The following is a 21,161-nucleotide window of genomic DNA, read 5'->3' as shown; positions in this document are numbered from 1 at the left end:
TAAAACAATATCCTAAAACTGAACTCTTAGCCCACTGAAGACATTAAAACAAAAATAACAGAAAGGAGAATTAGGGTCGCCTTCTCTCTGTGGGACTCAGGGAAGGCAGTGTCTGTGCACCCAGACACCACTGAAGGCTACCACCTCTTTCGCATGAAGCTGATCCTTACCCAGGACATCTGTTTATTACTTTCGTAAAGGTTTATTTACTTTTGAGAGAGAGCAAAAGCAGGGGAGGGACAGAGAGAGAGGGGTCTGAAGTGGGTTCTGCTCTGACAGCAGAGAGCCCGATGCGGGGTTCGAACTCACGAATCGGGAGATCACGACCAGAGCCAAAGTCGAACACTCAGCCCACTGAGCCACCCAGGTGCCCCCAGGATGTCTGTTTCATACAAGCTGCCAGAAGACTTGAAAACCCACAGCCACCACGGATCATGGCATCAGAGAAAGAGCTAAGATTCTTATGCAGAACAATTCGTCTTTTCTGATGGTATCTCCCCGATAGTAATTTCTGACCATAATTCAGATGAAATAGAAGGAAGCTTCCAAGGACCTCCACCCCTTCCCTTCCATGTTCTCTGGGGACAGTGGTGCTGCTGTCTTGTTCAGGTTATAAACAGAGTGGCTTTGACACACACCCCCCCTTCCCCACAGAAATATAAACCCTAGCTGGAGGCACATGTAGCCTCTCTGGCCAGGGTCTCTAACCCCCTTGGCCATGACCTCACTGGTGTCCGCAGCAAGGCATGCCAGCCTGGTGCCACCATTCCAGAGAGTAAAGGGCTGTCCTGTGCCTCAGGGCACTCCTGCTATAAATGCCCTGTGGCCTGGGCCTGGCCTCACTGGGGCCCAACAGCATTTCCCAGCTGTCATTACAAGCACAAGGGCAGCAATGTGGTGTGGAGTTCTGCTGGAAGCCGGACACAGTGATTCGGTGACACAGGCCTCTGTGGGGACCTTTCAATCAGGAAGGCCCTCCTGCGGCTCACCAGCATGCCTTTGCCCACTGTGCTTCGTACCCTGTCACAGGCTCTACCTCCAACGCCTCCACTTTCCTCTGTGTCTTTCCAAGGTTGACCCACTCTTCTGGGTTCAGCTCAAATCCCACTTGCTCTGTGAGGCCACAAGATATATACTTGACTCTGCTTGCTCTGAACGCCAACAGGACTGGCCATTTTTTTAGACTAACCCTCCAAGGGGACTGTGAATGCTGGCTGAAGGGACGTGGCCTCTCTTCTTAAGTCAGGTCCCCTGGGGGCCCTTAGGTGGCCAAGAGGAGCTCAGGAAGCACAGATGCTGATTAGGTGAGAGAAGTTGTCCCTGTCCTCTGGGGAAGCGGGGGCTAAGATGGGCATGCTGGCAAGGAGCGACAAGACCTGGATGGTCGAGCTCAACAGCAAAAGACACCACGACCAAAGGGCTCCTGAAAGCCTTCACTGCGGTGCCCTTTCATACCTATTTGCTCACCCAAGGCAGACTGGCAGGTAATTATTCCCATTTCACTGAAGAGGGAAGAAACTCAGGCTGAGGACACATGGCTGGTCAGAGTCAGAGCCAGTCTGGTTCTGGTTCTGGGTTCAGCATTCAGAGGTGCAAGCTGAGGGATGGTTGAGGCATGGCCCTGGGGCCAGGTTGCAAGTTCAAATCCCAGACTGGCCTCTTTTTTTTTTTTTTTTTTAAGTTAACTTTTATTTGAAAGATAGAGAACAAGTCAGGGAGGGGCAGAGAGAGAGAGGGAGACAGAATGCCAAGCAGGTTCTGTGTTGTTAGCTCGGAGTCGGATGCGAGCTCGAACTGGGGAACTGTGAGATCATGACCTGAGCCGAAACTGGGAGTTGGACGCTTAACCAACTGAGCCACCCAGGTGCCCCCCAGATTGGCCTCTTATTGGCTATATGACTTCAGGCAAATTACTCTACTTCTCAGAGCCTTGGCTTCCTCATCTGTAAAATGGGGGTTCAGTTCTGTGTTTACTCAGGGTGGGGCTGCTGGAAGTCCATCTTCCTCCCCTCCCACCCCATCGAGTACAGGTGTGGGGTTATGTGGATTCAATGTGGCAAAGCTCCATCCAAGTACCTGGGCCAGCTGCAAATCCTGGAGCTCAACACTAAGCAATCTCTAAAGTAAATAAAGTGAAAATAAACCCATTGTCCAGCTAATGGGAGATTGTCTTCTTGTCTGCACTGGCAACTGAGCCATTGTAGCCAGGCTCATACTTCCCTGGTGCTGCTGTGAATTAAAAGGGGAGCTAAGGAAGTTGCCTGGCCAGAAAGGCAAATGCAGGCCCTGCGGGGGGAGGGCACCCACACCATGGCCCCAGAGGGTCTTGGCACACTCCAGCCTGGGTGCTAAGTTGTACCTTCTCACCTTTCCTCCAAGCCCAGGAGGGCAGAGGATTGCACAGACCCAGGAGAGCGCAAGGAGCAAGGGCTGGGTGCTGAGCCAATCCAGCCACACTGCTGGAGCTCCCTTATAGAAGGAAGGTTTCTGGGAGCGCCTGGGTGGCTCAGTGGGTTAAGTGTCTGACTTCGGCTCAGGTCATGATCTCACGGTTCATGGGTTTGAGCCCCACGTCAGGCTCTGTGCTGATAGCCCAGAGCCTGGAGCCTGCTTTGGATTCTGTGTCTCCCTCTCTCTCTGCCCCTTCCCCATTCATGCTCTGTCTCTGTCTCTCTCAAAAATGAGTAAATTAAAAAAAAAAAATAAGAAGAAGAAGAAGAAGGAAGGTTCCTTCCCTCCCACAATTTCTCAGGCCCAGCCCCCAGGGCAAGGTAGCTCTGTTATGTGAATAAGGGGTCTTTAGCACAAGGTCAGTGGGGACAGAGGTTCTTGGAACCTGAACCACATGGGAAGCCTGTCTGCTCCCACCTTCCTGCATCTCCTAGAAATGCCCAGAGCATCACCCAGGGCCAGACCCTGCTCACCGCTAAGATGCTGCCCCCAGCAATGCCTCCCCAGGCCAGCCCATCCAGAGTGTGTCAACAAGCAGGTCAGGGAAGAAAGAGCCCCACTGACATTTTGAGAAAGCCAGGGCTAGGAGCCAAAACAAACTGACAAAGGGAATGCCTGTCAGCATAAGAATCTGTCACAAAAGAAAATCCTATATTCCTCAAGTTGGGAGGGACCACTGAATGTAACTTTGTCCGTCAGACAGTGGCCCCCTTGAGTCACTCTGCAGTAGAGGGCCTTTAGGAACCCACTCCCAACACAGGCCCTCCAGAGGATCTTGTTACATCTAACCCAGACCAAACATCCTCAGGGACCCAGTCTGAAAGGCCAGAGTGGCTACAAAGCAGGAATGAATCAGAACCTAGAGACCCGAGGCCAAGGCTGTCTAAACAAGGTGCAGCCTGTAAGGACAAGGCCCACAGCGTGCTTCCTCCTCTGTCACTACAGCTTTGACCACAGCTCGGCTTCCTATCCAGCTGATGTCATGCTAAGCTAACGGTTGAGAGCAGATATAAGAGGAAACAACTACCTAAAAGCTCACATGCTGAGTTCTGGAAGGGGACAGGGGAGTCCTCTCTATCTTAATGCTGGTGGTGGAGGGCCAGGGTCATGTGATACTGCAGATCCAGGCTCTGAAACAGCCCAAATGCCTACACTCAAATTCTGCCTCTACCATTTACTGGCTGCGTGACCGTGGGCACGATACTTTGCCTCTCTGTTCCTCAGTTACTTTTTCTATAAAAAAAAGTATGACAGCAGAGTGATGGGGTTGTTAGTGAAGCGTCAACCAGGAAGCATATGTGTTCCAGTTAATGTGTACTGGCTGTCATAAGGAAGACCAATTTGTCCAGGGTGTCCTGCATCATTATTAACACTCTCCTTTTCACTCTCATAAGTGAATGGATTGCACGATAAATTCTAAGGCTGACTAGCTCTTGTCTTTTCTTTTATGTCCATCTGGTTATCTCCCGGCTTTGTGCCTCTCTAAGTACTGGGGAGCATGTTCCTGAAGTGTAGATCCCCAAACATAGCTCTGCCCATGCCACTGACTTGTCTGTGCCATGGACTTAGCTCTTTCTCCCTTCCTTTTCTCTTCACTGTGTCCCTCCCTCTCCTTCCTCTTTTCCCACAACCACCCTCTCCTTTCTGCTTCCCCCCATCAGTGCCTACGGGGGCTGGCAGTGGGCACAGGTACCTTCTGACTTGACTGACAGCTCTCACTGGCCATGCACACTTGGATGGGACACCCTCTGGCTCTGACTAAGCTAAGCCTTAACCAAATTTCTCTTAAAGGAAAGGAAACAATTTGAGATGTCAAAGAAATTACTTGACCACTTGATGGATGAGTGGAAATAATGGGCCATTCTGTGTATGCGTGTGTTGTTTAAAGGAAATAAAGGCAATACGGGCTTAAAATGGTCCATTCAATGCCAGAACCTGTCTATAAAAACCTTCTCAGAGTCAAACACAGGGCAGTCCCCAACAAGTTCACTGTGTATAAGTAGATGGACATATGGACTCAGCAGGCTTTTCCAAATGCTTGGCGAGATTCACTACATCCTGGTGCTAATATACATATACACACGTGTGCACACACACATATACACATGTGCCTACACACACAGACACACATGCACACACACACATGCACGCACACACACACACACCTAGTCCACAGCTGCAGGGCCAGCTGAGTCATGTGGCCAGACCACAGCAGGAACAGGCCCAGGGAGGAAGTGCAGCCCCAGTAATAAGCCCATTTCCTGACCTTCTTCCTTTGCTCTGGAAGGTTCTCTTTCTGTCTCTTTGTCTTTTGATTCTCTGTCTCTCTCAGTGCTTTGTGTTTACTCAAGGTAACAGCCATGCTTTTGTCCTGGTCCACGTGGCAAGAGCTCATAACAGCACTGACATGCAAGTAAGGAGTTTTCGTTTCTAGACCTGTGACCTTGGGCAAGTCACTTCACTCTGAACCTCAGTTTCCTCTTCTGTAAAACGAAGAGGCTGGGTGTGGCAAAAGGGTCCCTGAGGGCCTTCTGGATCTCAACCCCAGTGCTTCTCCACCCTCCTCCAGTCCCTCTCAGGGATCTTCCCGACCAGGGCGCAAGGGCCAGGCACGGCGTGGGGGCAGGAGTGAGGGAGCCCCGCTGTTCCCCTCCGGGGCACACAGCCTCCCCTGCCCCCCAACTCCATGTGCTGCGCACACATTCGCGCACACCTGGCTGCCCCCCGGGGGTACAGAGAGGAAACGCCGACTCCCGGGCTGCACCGCGCACAGCGGGGAAAGGGGAGCGCGCACCCCTCGACCCTTCAACCCTCCTCCACCGTACCTTGGGCTTCGCTGCCTTCCCTCTGACCCGCCCTTGCCGTGGGTTCAGTTCACAGCTGTCAGGTGGCCTCTTGCCAGGCGGGGCTGCTCCACTTTCTCCGCCCCAACCCGTACCGGCAGCACCAGCCCACGGCGCCAGAGAAGTGGCGGTGGCGTGCCTGGAGCCCCCCACCCCCACCCCCGCTGCCGGCGCTGCCGCCCCCTGGGCACCCTCCAGGATCCGCCCTCGCCGCGCGGTGGGGTCTGGGCCGGCGGGAGGCGACCTCAGCCAGCCGGGGAGCCTGGGTGGTGAGGGCGGGGCTGCTGCTGACTTAGCCTGCCTGACTGGTCAGACTTCCCGGGCCCCTCTGCTCCAGTGCCCCTAGGCCCCTCGCCCAGGTTTCAGAATGTTTACAGACCGCACAGCCTGGTAGGGCCCTGCTTTTCTCTCATTTTGGATATGCACCCCTGAAAAACTCCAGGTCCACCCCAAGCCCACCCCTGCTGTTCAACCTGCCTGGATTTTGTCCTTCATACTCCCCTGCCTCTTCTATACGGTGAACTGTGGGCATAGATGCCCACATAATAACATCCAATACATATGTATTAATAAAGCATTAAATAAATCTCCAGAGGCCTCCCAAGGTTCAGGCTGACGGATGACCCTCAGCCTGGATATAAAACCTTCCTGGGCAAACTGGCCACATGCTCATTTTCCAGCCTCAACCCATCTGCCCAAGACACACACATGCACCCCAGCTCTAGGCACCCAGGCTGTTGCCAAACAGCAGCCTCTGGGAGTTCTTGCTTTGCCTGGAACACCCTTCCCCTTTCTTGTCTGAGTTTGGAACTCTTATTCATGCATCCAGGCCCCGCTGAAATGTCCCCTTCTCCTGGAATCCTTCCCCAGACACTGACCCCAGTAGAACACCCCTGAATCTTCTCTCTGGGTGCACCATTCTGGTGCTGCTCATACCAGCACCCCCTTTCTCCCTTTCCTCTGGTCCTACAACAGGGGTTTTGTTGTGTTGTGTTGCGTTTTGTTTTTATTTGGGAGGAGTGCTGAATGCCTCAACACTATGGTTTGGGAGTGAATGGGAAGTGAGGAAATGGAGGAGTGAGGAGGGGCCCCTCTCAGGGAGGCTGGCAGCAGAGGGAAGGAGATAGTGTGCAGGGAGGGGGAGAGAAATGTAAAGGAGACAAAGTGTTTCTAGATCGAGGTCAAGAATCTGATGAAGAAAGAAGGAATGGGGAGAGCAGAGGGGTCAAAGGCCCTGGTTCCAGAAGAGACAGGAGGGCCTGGAGAGCACGGGTGGGGGTGGGGAAACCCCTAAGTCCCAGAGACTGTGGAAGAAGATAGCAGTGGGTAAGGGTGGGGAGTGAGGCCCAAGAGGAAGGTGGAGGGATGTCCTGGGTGACTCCCCGAGTTCTCTAGAACACAGGAAAATAGGTGATGGTTGGAGGGTCTGGGGTAAGCCAATGGGGTGGGTAGCATTTAGACACTTATGCTGCGAGGTGCTGCCTCCTTTGCTGGGAGAGTGGTGGGGGGACACCCAATAAGGGAGAGTAGCAAGTAGGCTTAGAGGGCACGGGACACTTCCAGGAGGTGTGCTTCCTGAGTCACCGTTAAGCTTCATGGCACCCTCCTCCTGTCATCTCTGTGTCTTCTTGCCTACACGCTGTTCTCAACTATAACTGAAGGCAGGTTGGTCTCTCTTGGTACCCCCAGGAGAACAGTGGAAACATTCACTGTTCCAGTACAGGAATTCCCCTGCTGTCCCTTCTTCCTGATTATGAGTGGCTGTAATTATAGAGTTTCCAACAGGTGGAGGCTAGAAAAACAAACAGACCTTTCAATATTGACTCTCCAGGGCGGCGCCATGCAGAATGGCAGCATCTGCCCCACCTCCCAGAGCCTATCCAGCAAAGTCCAAAGCAAACAGTTGCTGAGGGGGCAGAGGGTTAGTGAGCTCGACTGGAGTAAGTGGACTCCAGGGAAGGTTGCCCAGTATCCACATCTGCCATCTTTCTCCTCTTTGAAAATGCTGGGCTTTGCAGAGGAAAGACATTTTCCATGAGGCTGCAGGGGCCAAGTCAGGCTCATGGCTGTTATTGAAGCATAAAGCCAGAAGTTAGGAAAAATGAGGTCTCCTTGAGGAAATTTATGAAAGGCATGTACTTCCCCTGCGGGGTTCACCAATCTGGAATCCTTCAGAAGCAGGTCAAGCAAGACATGAGCAATGGCTTTCTGCCCTCCCTCCTGCAGCAAGATGGGCTTCATCATTCAGATGGGGTTGTAGTTAGGGAGCTGGAAGAAAACTAGAGTCACAGAGCCAATCCCATCTATCATAAAGAGGGTAACTGTGGTTCAGGGCGACTTGACCAATGGCAGTGGTGACATGACCACTCCTGGCTGTGAATGCAGGATGTCATCCCACCTCCACCCTCTTTAAGTGTGGCCTCTGATGCCACCCTGGGTAGGAGGTTGTACTTTTCTATCAGGCATTTCTGAATTTCACATTTATGGGGCAAGGAAAGAAAAGACACCATATAGTCAAGTGTGTTTCCTAAAGGACAGTAGAAACCATATCATTACTTCTGCTAAGAAAAAAAAAAAAAAAAAAAAAGTTGAAGAGTCTACCATGAGTAATATGTTACCCAAAAAAGTACAGGAAAATTCAGGTAGAATTAGCTCCGTGGGGATGATTAAATTAATGTTTTATATCTACTATTTTGCTATTTATAAAATGTTTGAAAAAGGAAAGGACAGCTCTTCTGTCCTCACGAGTTTGCTTTCTCGCGCATGCGCACACATTCATGCAAAACCACCTTACCCTGGATACTAACGTCGTAAATAGGGCGATGAGAAACACAGGAAAGTAAAGCAGGGTTCTGGAAGCCAGGAAATGTTTGGTGGATGGAGCCCCCTTCTAAGAGCAGGGACAACAAAAGGAAGCTGCTGCCTCATGCACCGTGGGAGGCTCCGGATTACCTCATTTGTCCACCATCTACAGCTTGTTAGGAACGTCGCCATTTTGGGAAGATGTTTTGTTTTGGTAAAGGAAAAAAAAATTGTTGGTGCTGTCAACCAATGCTTGATTTTAGATATCAAAAGTTATACTAGCTGACAATCTGGAATTTGAGAAAATAAAAGTCAAAGGACCTATTGAATAAATAGCAAGAAGAACAAAGCAGCAGAAACATTTGTGGATGCACATTGCAGGGGAGGCAGACTTCACCGATTTAGTCGAGGCAAGTTATTAAACACACACACAAAACAGCACTCAGCGGGGAGACTATAATATGTAGCTACTACAATATACTGTAGCTGGGGTGCAGGGGTACAAGAGCACCTGGTTCTAGGGGTTCAAAACAGATGAGGTTTTGCCACCTGCCATTGGAAAAAATTCAAAGAAATAGAAATGATGGGGCACCTGGGTGGTTCAGTTGGTTGAGCGTCTGACTCTAGATTTCTAGATTTCGATCAGATCATGATCCCAGGATTGTGGGATTGAGCCCCACATAAGGCTCCTTCTGAGCATGAAGCCTGCTTGAGATTCTCTCCCCCTCTCTCTCCCCCTCTAATGGGAGAAAGAGAAAAGACAAATAAGTGGAGGTGAGACAGGAAAATAATTTATTTCAGTGATACTAACCACAGGAAGACAGTGGACTAGTATCTCATAGATGGTCTTCAAAGTGCCCAAAATACTTTTGGGTTTATATAAGGAAAATGTGGGACAACGGTGGGTGGGTACATGCAGGCTGGCAATGAAGGTCAATCTGATTGTTGTCTTGGGGTCTTGCTGCCTCAGGGAAGTCCTTACTGCTTGAGGGGACAGTTTTGGTTCCCATCAGGGGATGGTTTGCTTGCACAGTCTTTTGCCTGGGATAAGAAATAAGCTGAAAAGAACTTAATCAATTAGAAAGCTTGAGGTCAAAATTAGAGTAGTTGAAGTCCTCTTTTAATGCTATGTAAAATATGCAGTTTTCAACAAAGAAACTGTAACACAGGCAAAGCAACAAGAAAGTGTGACCCTATTCAGAAAAAAAAAAAAGTCAGTAGGGACCATGTGTCCCTAAGGTGTCAGCTCTATTAGACTAAATCTTTAAAGCAACTGTTATAAATATGTTTTAGGAACTAAAAAAAACAAAACAAAACAAAAAACAAAAAACAAAACAAAATTACTCAAAAATTTAAAGAAAGTAAGACAACAGTTCAACGAATAAAAACAATCTTAATAAAAAGATAGAAATTATACAAATGAATCAATCCTGAAACAATGGATACTACAAAGCAGTGGAATGATGTATTCCAAAGTGCTGGAAAATATCTGTCAACTGAAAATTCTATATCCAGCAAAACCATCCTTCATAAATGTAGGTGAGATAAAGATTGTCCCAGATAATGAAAGATGGAGACAGTGCTTTGCTAGCAGACACACCTTGTAATAATATGAAAGGAAACCCTTTAATCTGAGAGAAGGTGATAACAGATGATGCTTGAATCCACAGTAAGAATGAAGAGCTTCAGAAATGATAAACATGTGGGTAAATATAAAAGACCCTATAAGTATAATTTCTTAGTTCTCCTCCTAACTTGTTTAAAAAACAAAAATTTTACAAAGCAAAAATTTTTATGACGCTGTATTAACTATATAACATATGTAGAAATAGGTATGATAATAATGGAACAAAGGAGGGAAGAAAAGAAAATATACTGAAACTTCAGGGGAGCAAAATTTGTCACCCCCAAAAATATGCCTCTCCAGCATAAAGATTATTTTAGGCTGATTATTTTTAAGAAACTGTAGATTCAGGAAAAGCTCTTTACCTCCCCCTCAACTGCCTAAATTTACATTGGAAAGGAGGCCTGTACTAAAAGAGAGCTATTATCAAAGATACATACCTTTTTACCTAAGAAGCTCATGTGTGTAACTGGACAACCTGTTTTCCAAACGTCTCCTCCCATCTTGTGAACAATCTGCCTCTCCTTTGTATTTCCAGACCCCTAATGCCTTTCCTTAACTTAGGATGTTCTATAATTTAGCTGCCCATTGGGGCTCATATTTCTATGGGGCCACCATACGTGAAATAAAATGTGCTTCTTTTTCTTGTGTTAATCTGTCTTACATCAATGTAATAATTAGACCAGCCAAAGAACCTGGAAGAGAAGAATGGAAATTTTTTCCACCCCTACATCTGGCAACTGTGAAAGGGATCTTCACTGGCTGGACACCACTGGTTCTGGGGCTGCTGCTGCTGCTGAGAGATCCTGGGGCCTCTGACAAAAGCTGGCAGAAGGTAAGAATTCTTACCACATCAGTCTCCTGGATCCCTGTCTACAGGGTCTGATGGAGGGGAGAGTGGTGAGAGTCCTCTTCTTTTTGTAAAGTTAGATTGGTAGGAAAGAATATTTGTGTGAACTAGCTCCTTGGGGACAGCAACTCTGCTAAAGATTTGTTATGGGGGTGTCTGGGTGGCTCAGTTGGTTGAGCATCTGACTCTGGTTTTGGCTCAGGTCATGATTTTATGGTTCATGGGTTCAGGTCCCACATTGGACTCCACACTGATAGTGCAGAGCCTGCTTGGGATTCTCTCCCTCTCTCTCTGCCCCTCCCCTGCTTTCTCTCTCTCTCTCAAAATAAATAAACTTTTCAAAAAGATTTGTTATGAGCACTTTATTTTGTATTGATCCCTTTTGTCCCAGAGATGGTCATTTTTTTCCTTTGTCTCTGTCTTTTGTGTCATTTGTCATAAGGAGGAAAACCATAAGTAGAAGACAGGCATAGGTCCTATAGCCGATTGTCCAGACCAGCCTTACAGACTGGTGAATTCATGGTTCTTCCAGACTGATATCTGTTTAGACAAACTTTGCTGTGAGTGAACATGCAAATGAGGTAAAGGCTATTGCTAAGGCAATCTTGGAAGTGAAAGCGTGTGGTGGTCAAATCAGCACCTGAAAGCTGATAGAGCTCTGGCCACCTAAGGCTATGTCTCTGAGCTAAGATAAGTTGGTCACAAAATGGGTTAGACTGACACTGGGTCGCCTGTCAACCTCAAGAAAATTTCTATGCAGCAAAGTAGACTGTAAAACAACACACAATCCCAGACCCAGCAGCACATCGCCCTCAGATATTAATTTGGTGCTAAGAAACCCAAGGCTTAACTAAAGCTGTTAATGTGAACAGTTTCCTCCGTGTGTGTGTGTGTGTGTGTGTGTGTGTGTGTTTGTGTGTGTGTGTGTTAAGTAGGCTTCACACCTAGCACGGAGCCCAACTCAGGGCTTGAACTCACAACCCTGAGATCAAGACCTGAGCTGAGATCAAGAGTCAGATGCTTAACTGATTCTTCCTCTCTCATCTTGCTCTATGTCTTGTGAGCTTGGCTTTATGACCAGTGAGTATATTCTCTCTTGTCTCCACCAACCAGAGGATGCACATACTGACGTGCACTTGCTCTCTTGTCTGACTCCCAACTCTTGGACAGTGGGGGATTTGTTATAATGGGTCCAGGCACATACAGGACTTTTGTTGTCTCAACCTCATTTCCACATTAGTCTCATGAGAAAAGGGAAACAGCACTTCACTAATTTGGTAAGACAAAAATGTGGGTTGCATCCCATTTGTGGCTAGATCTTTGTTACACTAACTCTGAGAGTGAAATTTGTGGAACTTTGTGGAAATGGGGAAGGCTGTATCTTTTGCACTCTCCTTGAAGGATGCCTCTTGTGTTCATGGTAAAGCCATAAAAAAGCTTTTTGGTTTGAGTCCCTGTAAGATCCAACTCACTCACTGCCAGATGATGGATCCTTTGAATTGCCTATATTTCAAAGAAAAACAAATTTTTCAAGAGAACACTCATCCTAAACAATTGTCTCACTAGTACTGTTACGGAACCAGGCTGGACTGCTGGTGAAAAAACCAAGAGGCACTTGGAGATCTTGGTGGATCGGAGATTTATTTAACACCAGTGAGCTCAGAGAAGACCATTTCTCCAAAGACCTGACCGTTGAATGCAAGTGGGAAGGGTAATTTATAGTTGTCAGCTTCCATATCTGTGGGGGTTTTCGCACGCTCAGCAAAGGAAGAAGAACTGGAGGAGGGGTCTCTAAGCTAGAGACCAGAGTTTGTTTTAGCCCCATCGGCCATCTTTGGCGTATTTTATTCACTTCTCCAACAGTACCTGTGGAAAGATCAAGTTAAAACTGGACACAAAAGATAATGAGGGCTAACCCTAGGAGCTTCCTTATTAAGACAGAAGAATAGAAACTGTACTTAAAACGAAAATTAAAATCCACATCTAACATGAATTTCCCTTCTCCTCATCCCCAGCTCCCTGTCCCTGATGCTCCAGAAGATATTTTGGGTCACTGGGCCCTTTCTCTCAAATCTAGCCTATGACCTCATCAAATTCCCTTAGATCCCCCCCCCCAATTCCTCCAGTTTTCCCAGAAAATCCTTTCAACACCCAGCTGCTTGGTTTGACTTCCTTTTCTTTGCAAGATTTATGAACAGCATACTCCAGGCCTGGTGTATGCAGGTTACCCATATAAATATGAAAATCAAGAAAGTAATTTGGCAGAAGCACCTGAGATGGGCAGTAAGGCTCACTGTTCTGTCCCTTCTAACTCCTACTTTCTGGGACTCTGTAATCTGGTTCTGCAAGATCAGCCCTTCCTATACAATGTCTTTGCAGATGTATATTGGACACCCCCCCTATCTTGCAAAGAATTCATGTCCCCTGGACAGCAGCAGGTATTCTAAATTATAAAACCCTTTTACCTCCACTTTCGGGATAACCTAACAAATTTAGACAAGGGTTGAAAAGATTAGTGGCCATTCACAATCCCACTCACTGAGACCCCAATTCGCTGTTAAGGGGTGTTCTCTCAATGCATGATTACACTATAGTTATCAGACAAGCCAGATAGCCCCCTGGGGAATGCCCTCTCCCCAAAGGATAACTAGAATTTCTCCCAGGCCTTCCTATAAATGATCAGGAAATGGATCAGCTGGAAGCCGTTATTCAGGGACTGATAAAAGCAAATTAAATTCTTCCCCCCTACCCAAGGTGAATTGACCCAAGGTTGAATTGTGTACCCAGAAAGAATGAGAGCACTCGAAGTCCTTTGTTGAATGATTTACACAGATTTTTTCTAAAAATTTTTAATGCTTATTTATTTTTGAGAGAGAGTGAGAGAGACAGAGAGTGCAAGTGGGGGAGGGACAGAAAGAGAGGGAGACACAAAATCTGAAGCAGGCTCCAAGCTCTGAGCTGTCAGCAGAGAGCACGATGTGGGGCTTGAACTCATGAGCCATGATATCATGACCTGAGCCCCTCATGGTTTAACCAACTAAGCCACCCAGGAGCCCCTGATTTACACAGATTTTTAGAAAGGCATTGTGGGGGCACCTGGGTGGCTGTCATTGAAGGTCCAACTTCAGTTCAGGTCATGATCTCTTGGTTCCTGAGTTCTAGCATGGACTCTGTGCTGACAGTGCAGAGTCTGGAGATTCAGATTCTGTGTCTCCTCCTCTCTCTACCCTTCCTTGGCTTGCACTCTGTCACCATCTCTAAAAATGAATAAACATTAAAAAAATTAAAAAGGCATTCTGCATTAAAGAAATTAATTAATCCTGAAGTTTTAAAACACAGAAGTCTCTGATTTCCATCTTAGTTGGAAATCTCCCTGATATAAAGAAGCAAGTCTGGTTGGATAGGTGGGTTGTTCTGTTGATATTCAAGCTGCAGTTCAATTCTTTGAGGAGTTAGAAACAATTTACTGTCTTACAAATCTCTACAAAACCATAAATGTAACTCTAGAAGCAATGCAAACCTCACTTATCCTTACCAATCCCCAAGCCTCTCCTATTCATCTCAAAATGCTTGTTAGGTATTGTAGAAGATCATGTCACTACAAACAGAATTGTCCTGCCCTTAAGAAAAAGAAGGAAAATTTTTAAAAGTAATTACTCTAGACCTCTGATAATAGGCAAATATACCCCAAAATTCCTTAAAGAAAATGTGCTTTTTTGATGTAAATTTTCTACCTCCATCTTCTCTAAGACTAAGAGCCATTCTTTGAAGTGAAAGCTTTAAGGGAGAAGTTTCTCAAGAGAAGGAGGGGAGAAAAGAAGGACTGATTTGGAAACTGGGCTAATGAAAAAATCTTAAATGTCTTCTCGACAAATATGAGTTAAAGGCTTTAGCTATCTGAGCAGGTGAATTTAATTTATTCCAACTGGCAAAACAAATTTTGGATTCAACTATTATTTTATAAACCAGTTAGTTTTGGATTATTGTACCGGACTCATGGCTAAAAATTTAAAACAATAGCTATAAGGTCTCTCTGTCTGTCTGTATGTAAGTTTACTGTAAGAAATAAGCCTACCAACCCAATCAAAGGAGGGACACAGAGACTCAGAACACAGTGAAGTGAGGCTTTCTTTAATCAACATTCTTGCAAGAGGGGGTGTCTGATTGAAAGGCATATTAAGGGACAGTCACGGCCGGCGACCATTTATCTCCTAGTGTGCAAGTTCCTCCCCTGGTTCCTCATTGGCTGAGTACTACAGAGGTTACAGCCTTACCGGAAGTTGCCTGTGCCCATGTAAGGCAAAAAGTCTGATCGGAACAAATGTGCATCATTCCGTGAGGTGATGCAGAAACTTTCAGTCCCTCCTCCCTTTGTTTTTTGGCACATGCTCATTGCAAAGCCAGAGAAAATAAGCCCGAGAAACAAGAGAGGGGAAGAAGAACCAGGAAGTGAAGTGTCTAAACTTTTGGGACTCCATTGTGGTAGGGGGTTCACGCATATTTCCAATAGGTTGTAAACCTACTGTTAACTAGACAGCACATTTTATTTGGTATTTCTGAAACTGAATCATCTCCTTTACTTCTCACATTTCCATGTCTCTGGATGTACATATAGTAGATGTGTGACATTTTCCATCTCATTTCCACCTTGGATGGTATTGCCAAGTTAATTTATGAAAAAGCTCTATTTAATTGGCTTAAAATTAAATGCTTATAAGTAGAGCAATCCTAAAGGTCTCAGAAATATAACAGAAACTGACCCAAAATTTTTTCAGGTTTGCATGATCTGGAAAAATATTCACTATTAAAGCCAGTTTAAGTTCATTGGTTTAATTGAAACATACATGTCTTTAGATTTATCAACATTAACTATAACACAAGTAACTTTTATTCGACTTGGGTTTACTAGTCAAATTCATGTTATCTCTTATAAAATTTGTCAGCAAGAAAAATCATTTTAGATGACGGCTGACTTTGTCCAATGTGTCATGAAGTTTTTATAATTAGCATACACATAATTGTTGGGAGCAGTGATTTAGATGCAAACAGGATAAGAATTTATAGGTGAAATTTTTAGCAATAGTTACATTTTATGGTATGTGTACTTAAAAATAGCTTCCAAAATCTTTTTGGTAGCTTGAAACTTTAGAGTTATGTGAAGTTAAGTTAAATAATACAAAATTATTGAATATCTAGACCATTTTCAAATAAGGTAAAATAATAAAATATTAATTACTGAGCATAGATTTATATACTTTTGGCTTCCTATTTCAAAGAAACTAAAGATATTTGGGACTATTTGTAAACATGCCCTGTGCCAGAGATTGTGTTATTATAAATGACACATGCAAAGAAAAAAAAGGGCACAACCTTCTAAAAATTATGAAATGAATTCATATATCTGCCAACATAGAGAATGCCAGTGTAACAGTTGAGAAATAGAGATACAGGGAAAAGAAACTAATTTGGTTCAAAAGTGAAATATCAAATGGGAAAGGAGAGAATCAAGGACAAATCAGATAGAAAGCTGGGAAGAGAGGAAGAGAGAGAGAATCTGACCTTGTATGATCAAGTTGGCTTAGATTGAATAAATGTATTATAATGGTTATAAAATTCAGTTTTAAAATCAGTGGTGTTCTTATATAAAACTAAAACTTGATTTTCTCTCATCTGCTAAAAGGACAAAGTTTTCTTGGACTATTGGTCTGCTCCTGATAAGAGATTATGAAAAGTTCCTCTTTACCTTTTAAGTAATCTGCCTAGGAAGAAAAGAGTTTCTGTTTTATCAAAATAATTTCTTGTGCTTCATGTTGTCTTAATCAGGTCTTTAGTACTCAAGAAAACAGAAACTTCTCAATATTAGAAGATCTAAGTTTTGCTCACAACTGTGTGACCTTCTGTGTTTGCCTTTGAAATTTGTATTGTTGCTTTGGTTAAATAGATAACTAAGTATTGTTTCATAGTGATCTGTGATCCTTATTAATCAAGGATCTAAACCTTTTGATATTTGTGATAAACTTTACCAAATCAAATTCCAAATGAAGTTTTTTTGACCTTGAACCAACTGTGGAATTTCCCAGAGGATCCCTAAAACATCTTAAAAAGGTTTATTCTCTCTCTTTATAAATAGGAAAATATTGCACTAATTAGGCTTCTTTAATATATTAAATTACATGAGAAACATTGTCAAATAAGAAGTAACAATAAGTCTTCTTTATGTTGTATTTGTTTAGATATAAAACCATTCCAGAATTGTATGAAATGCCTAAAATTCTAGTATGTCCTAGTGTAATAGTACCACTTGTAATTCCAGTTATATCTTACAATATGTGTGTCACAGAAATAACCAAATTTCTTTATCAATAGTATTATAATGAACTCTCCTCAGATTTTTAGCTTTGGCCATTTGTAAGTCTATTGTCATTTACAGTGATTGTTTTACTATGGTGCATTTACAAAACCATACCCACAAAAGTGCTTCATCTTCAAGCGAATTCATGGAAAGGACTCTGACAAGCACAGGTTTCTGATCATAAAACGGAATGGGTAAGAATTTTCCAGAACTAGTAGGAAAACTGGATTCAAGCAGAACAAGAATTAATAACATGGGCTGAATAAACTGATGAAGATGATTATAATTTTTATGACTTTTTGTTTGAAACTGTCTTGTTTTTCCAGATTTAAGCAAAATTTTCTCTCTCTCTCTCTCTCTTTTTAAAGTTTGTTCATTTTGAGAGAGGGGGAAAGAGGAGAGAAAGAGAATCCCAAGCAGGTTCCATGCTGTCAGCACAGAGCCTCATGGGGGGCTTGATCCCATGAACTGCAAGTTCATGACCTGAGCCAAAACCAAGAGTCAGATGCTCAACCAACTGAGCCACCCAGATGCCCCAAGGAAAATTTTCTCTTAAGCTACCTGTGTCTTAGAGCAACTTTGGTAAAGTGTAGTTTTGCATCAAAGATGAAACAATCACATTTTCTCCCTAACTGATCCCTCCAGGATTTGGAAACTCTCAGTGAGTGAGTATTCTTATTTTCATGGCAATAGAGTTATGTGCAAAAGTTCAATAAGAATCTGCTCTCCTTGTAACAGGACAAAATTGGAAACATCTGTTATATTACCAAGGCTTTGACTGGAATGACATATTTGAGAGAGATGTGCATAGAATCAGATATGCCAGACAGCTTCAAGGAACACAGGCTGCCTTTTATGGAGCCAATAATGCCCCTTGGAAAAACAGGCTTGTACCTTGCTTACAGGATTCCTGACAGTCTAAATAGGTGAGTAAGGTAGGTCACTTCTTGGCAGATGAAGGAACCTCAGGATATCTTTGGGACCTCAAAGACAGGAATTTACCCAAATCTATGGTATTGTAGGCAAAGTCTGATGGTAAGCCTTTGGCTTGGCTTCCTAGCCTGGAGAGGCTTTTAAAAGTTCAGTCTGAGATTCCTTATGATAGTTCCAGTAAAGCAGATTTAAAAGAGTCTATGTGGTCAACTGCTATTCTTGCCACGCTTGTGTAAATAATCAGGCCAAGTTTTTTGAAAGTAGACCTATTTTGCAAACAAAATAGTCTTAATTTGGCTATCTTTGGTAAAAATAAAAATGATTTTATGGGAGTTGTATATAAATGATGAATCACTGAATTCTACCCCTGAAACCAATATTGCACTGTATGTTAACCAACTAAAATTCGTATATACATAATTACACACACACACACACACATCTATATCTGTATCTCTATATCTGTATCTGTATCTCTTTATCTATATATCTGTAAAATGAAAGTGATTTTAGAGAGAAAAATTATGTTTCAGTAGCTCACCTTTGTGGCTATTAGATTTCATGATTGCCCATTGCCTTTGAGGTTTTGTTATTTATCTGTAAACTGGACTAGATCCTGAATTCTTCTACTCTCCTCAAATATTGGGCTACAGATCTTTAATGTTTCCAATTTTTTCCCATCCTTTGACTTGGAATCATTGAGAACTTTTCCCTGAAGCCCTGCAAACTGAAGCTAGACGAGTTGATATAAACTTCAGAAAAATTTCCACAATAGCTCATGTTGAGACAAACTTCATGCCCATTGCTGAATGGGCCACACAGAAAGCTGACCAGTACTATAGCAGGATTCTCTCTCAGATTCATGACACCGAGGCTTTTTAATTTCCAGGAAGCAACTTTATTCGTGCCAGCACCGCTCAGTTGGGTTCATACCCGAAGAACTGAGAACCGAACGTCATGTGGCAGGTTTTTTTAATACCTTTTCTATTTCTTTTTCTCCCATATATGATAACACACACAAACATGTAGTCCGATTAAGTGGTCTCAGTTTACAAGGTCATGAGGGCTGTTGTCACATAGGTGCATAATCAAGTTACCTTGAAGGTTGTTGGTTTTTTTCCTTTTCTCTATCTCTTTTTTTTTCTCTCCTTAGGGTGGTGACCCTACCACAGTATGCCTGATGACATCATCAGAGACATTCAAACTGCAAACCAGGAAAATCAGTCAAATTGTCTCTGTCTGCCTTCATTCCATCTGAAGATGCTTCAAGCCTGGCATTTAGAAATATTCTTGACTGGCAGCTTTCAAGACTCAGGCACTAGGTTTATAATTTGCTGCAACCATTAACCTTTGTTTTTCTTCTGTTTACCTGATTGCTTGCACAACAGAGGCCTAACTTTGGGAGCCCACCTGCAGGACTGCTTCCCAAAATGAGACAACTCTTAAACTGAACTGATCTATTCTCAAGACTGAGTCTGGTTCAAAGAGATTTGGAGCAATCTGCCAACTTAATTTCTGGACTGTGAAACTTCTTATTTGAAGTTTCAAAGACTGTATTGCAGGGGAGCAGAATATGTCTCTTTGTCATCAGGATTATTTTAGGTTGATTACTTTCAAGAAACTTCAAATTAAGGAAAAGCTCTTTACCTCTCCCCACCCCTCAGTGGCCTAAATTTACATTACTTGCTCCTTATATGCTAGGAAAAGAGCTATTGCTAGAGATACCTTTTATACCTAAGAAATTACAACAGGGCAACATTTACTTTTCAAACATCTCTCACTTTCCTGTGAATGGCCATCCTTCTCTTTCTATCCCCAGACTCCGGTACCTTTCCTTAGCTCACGATGTTCTATAAGCCTTAATTACCTGGCTGCCCTTTGGGACTCATATTTTTATGGGACTCCTATACATTCTGCTACTAATCCATCTTATATCACTTTAATTATTGGATCAGCCAAAGAACCTAGAAGGGAAGAAGAAAACATTTTTCTGCCCCTACAAAACAGTTTCTAGAATTAATTATTATTATTAATTAGAATTCTGAATTAGATTGTCATAAGTTGAAATACATATTGTAATATTTAGAGCAAGCACTAAGAAAGTAACTTAAAAATTATAGCAAAAAGGAAAAAAACCAGAAGAATTAAAATGACATACTAAAACTATTTATTCAACACAAACGAAAGAAAGGAGGAGAATAAGAATAAAAAGACAAAATAGAAAGCAAATAGCAAAATAGCAGATGGAAGTCCAACCCTATCAGTAATTCACAAGATATAAATATGGTCTAGGGGTGCCTGGGTGGCTCAGTCGGTTGAGCGTCCTACTTCAGCTCAGGTCATGATCTCACGATTCGTGAGTTCAAGCCCTGCATTGGGCTCTGTACTGACAGCTCAGAGCCTGGAGCCTGCTTCCAATTCTGTGTCTCCCTCTCTCTGTCCCTCTCCCCTTCACGCTCTGTCTCTTTCTCTCAAAAATAAGTAAACGTTAAAAAAATTTTAAAATATATATAAACACAGTCTACTGTGATAGTGTGAGTTATAATAAGAAATATAGATTTGGTCTCTGTCCATAGCTTTCAGCTCACAGGTCCCCAAACTCTTGGAATTTCCTAAGTGAGGAGAGCAATGGTGGTATCTTTCATTATAATATGTGGTCTTTTGTCCTCAGTTCCTGAAATTGTTTCTGAGCCACAAAAGTGAATTGGATGTCTTGTTATTCATAACAATCCCCTTTCCACCACCACCGAGTTTCTGTTAATGAGGTGACTTTTAGAAATCCCCTAAAGATGAAAAGGAGTAGCTGGTTGCCAGGGCAACCAACCATGATCAGAAAGTTAGAACTTTCAGTCCCAACCCATGATTTTCAGGATGGGGAGAGGGGCTGGAGGTTGAATCAATTATCAATGGCTCATGATTTAATCAACCATGCCTATGTAATGAAGCCTCCATAAAACCCAGAAAGGATGGGGTTTGGAGACCTTCCAGGTTGCTGAGCCAGAATGCTTCCACATGTCACCATGTCAGGCCCCAACCATGAGGACAGAAGCTCTTTTATGTAGGACTTCATTCTATGTATCACTTTATCTGGCTATTGATGCATATCCTTTAATATTCTTTGCAATAAACTGGAATCTAGTGAGTAAACTGGTTTCCTGAGTTCTGTCAGCCACTCTAGTAATCAAACCCAAGAAGGGGGTCAGGGGAACTTCTAATTGCCATCCAGCAAGTGGGAAGCACCAGACAACAACTTAGGCTTGCAGTTGAAGTCTGAAGCAGGAGGCAGTGTTATAGGACTGAACCCTG

At 43.9% G+C, this 21,161-nt stretch overlaps 1 protein-coding gene and 1 long non-coding RNA gene across 3 annotated transcripts in view; one reads left to right on the top strand and one right to left on the bottom strand.

Annotated features, from left to right (window-relative positions):
- Positions 1-5,483, bottom strand: part of CRACR2A (calcium release activated channel regulator 2A) — a 130,743-nt gene extending 125,260 nt beyond the window's left edge. For both annotated transcript variants that reach the window (XM_019464815.2, XM_019464816.2), the window contains exon 1: positions 5,277-5,483. The gene's annotated coding sequence lies outside the window, so the exon portion shown is untranslated. The remainder of the gene's footprint in view (positions 1-5,276) is intronic.
- On the top strand, positions 4,740-17,864 carry LOC128774947 (uncharacterized). The gene is made up of 3 exons (XR_008419505.1): positions 4,740-4,864; positions 10,407-10,555; positions 17,661-17,864. It is a non-coding gene; the product is annotated as an uncharacterized LOC128774947 (long non-coding RNA).
- Positions 17,865-21,161: the final 3,297 nt, after the last annotated feature.

This window comes from Panthera pardus, unplaced genomic scaffold, assembly GCF_024362965.1.
Source record: "Panthera pardus isolate Hobbes unplaced genomic scaffold, ASM2436296v1 HiC_scaffold_6, whole genome shotgun sequence".
NCBI classification, from domain to species: Eukaryota; Metazoa; Chordata; class Mammalia; order Carnivora; family Felidae; genus Panthera; species Panthera pardus.
This window is presented reverse-complemented; position numbering and strand designations above follow the sequence as displayed.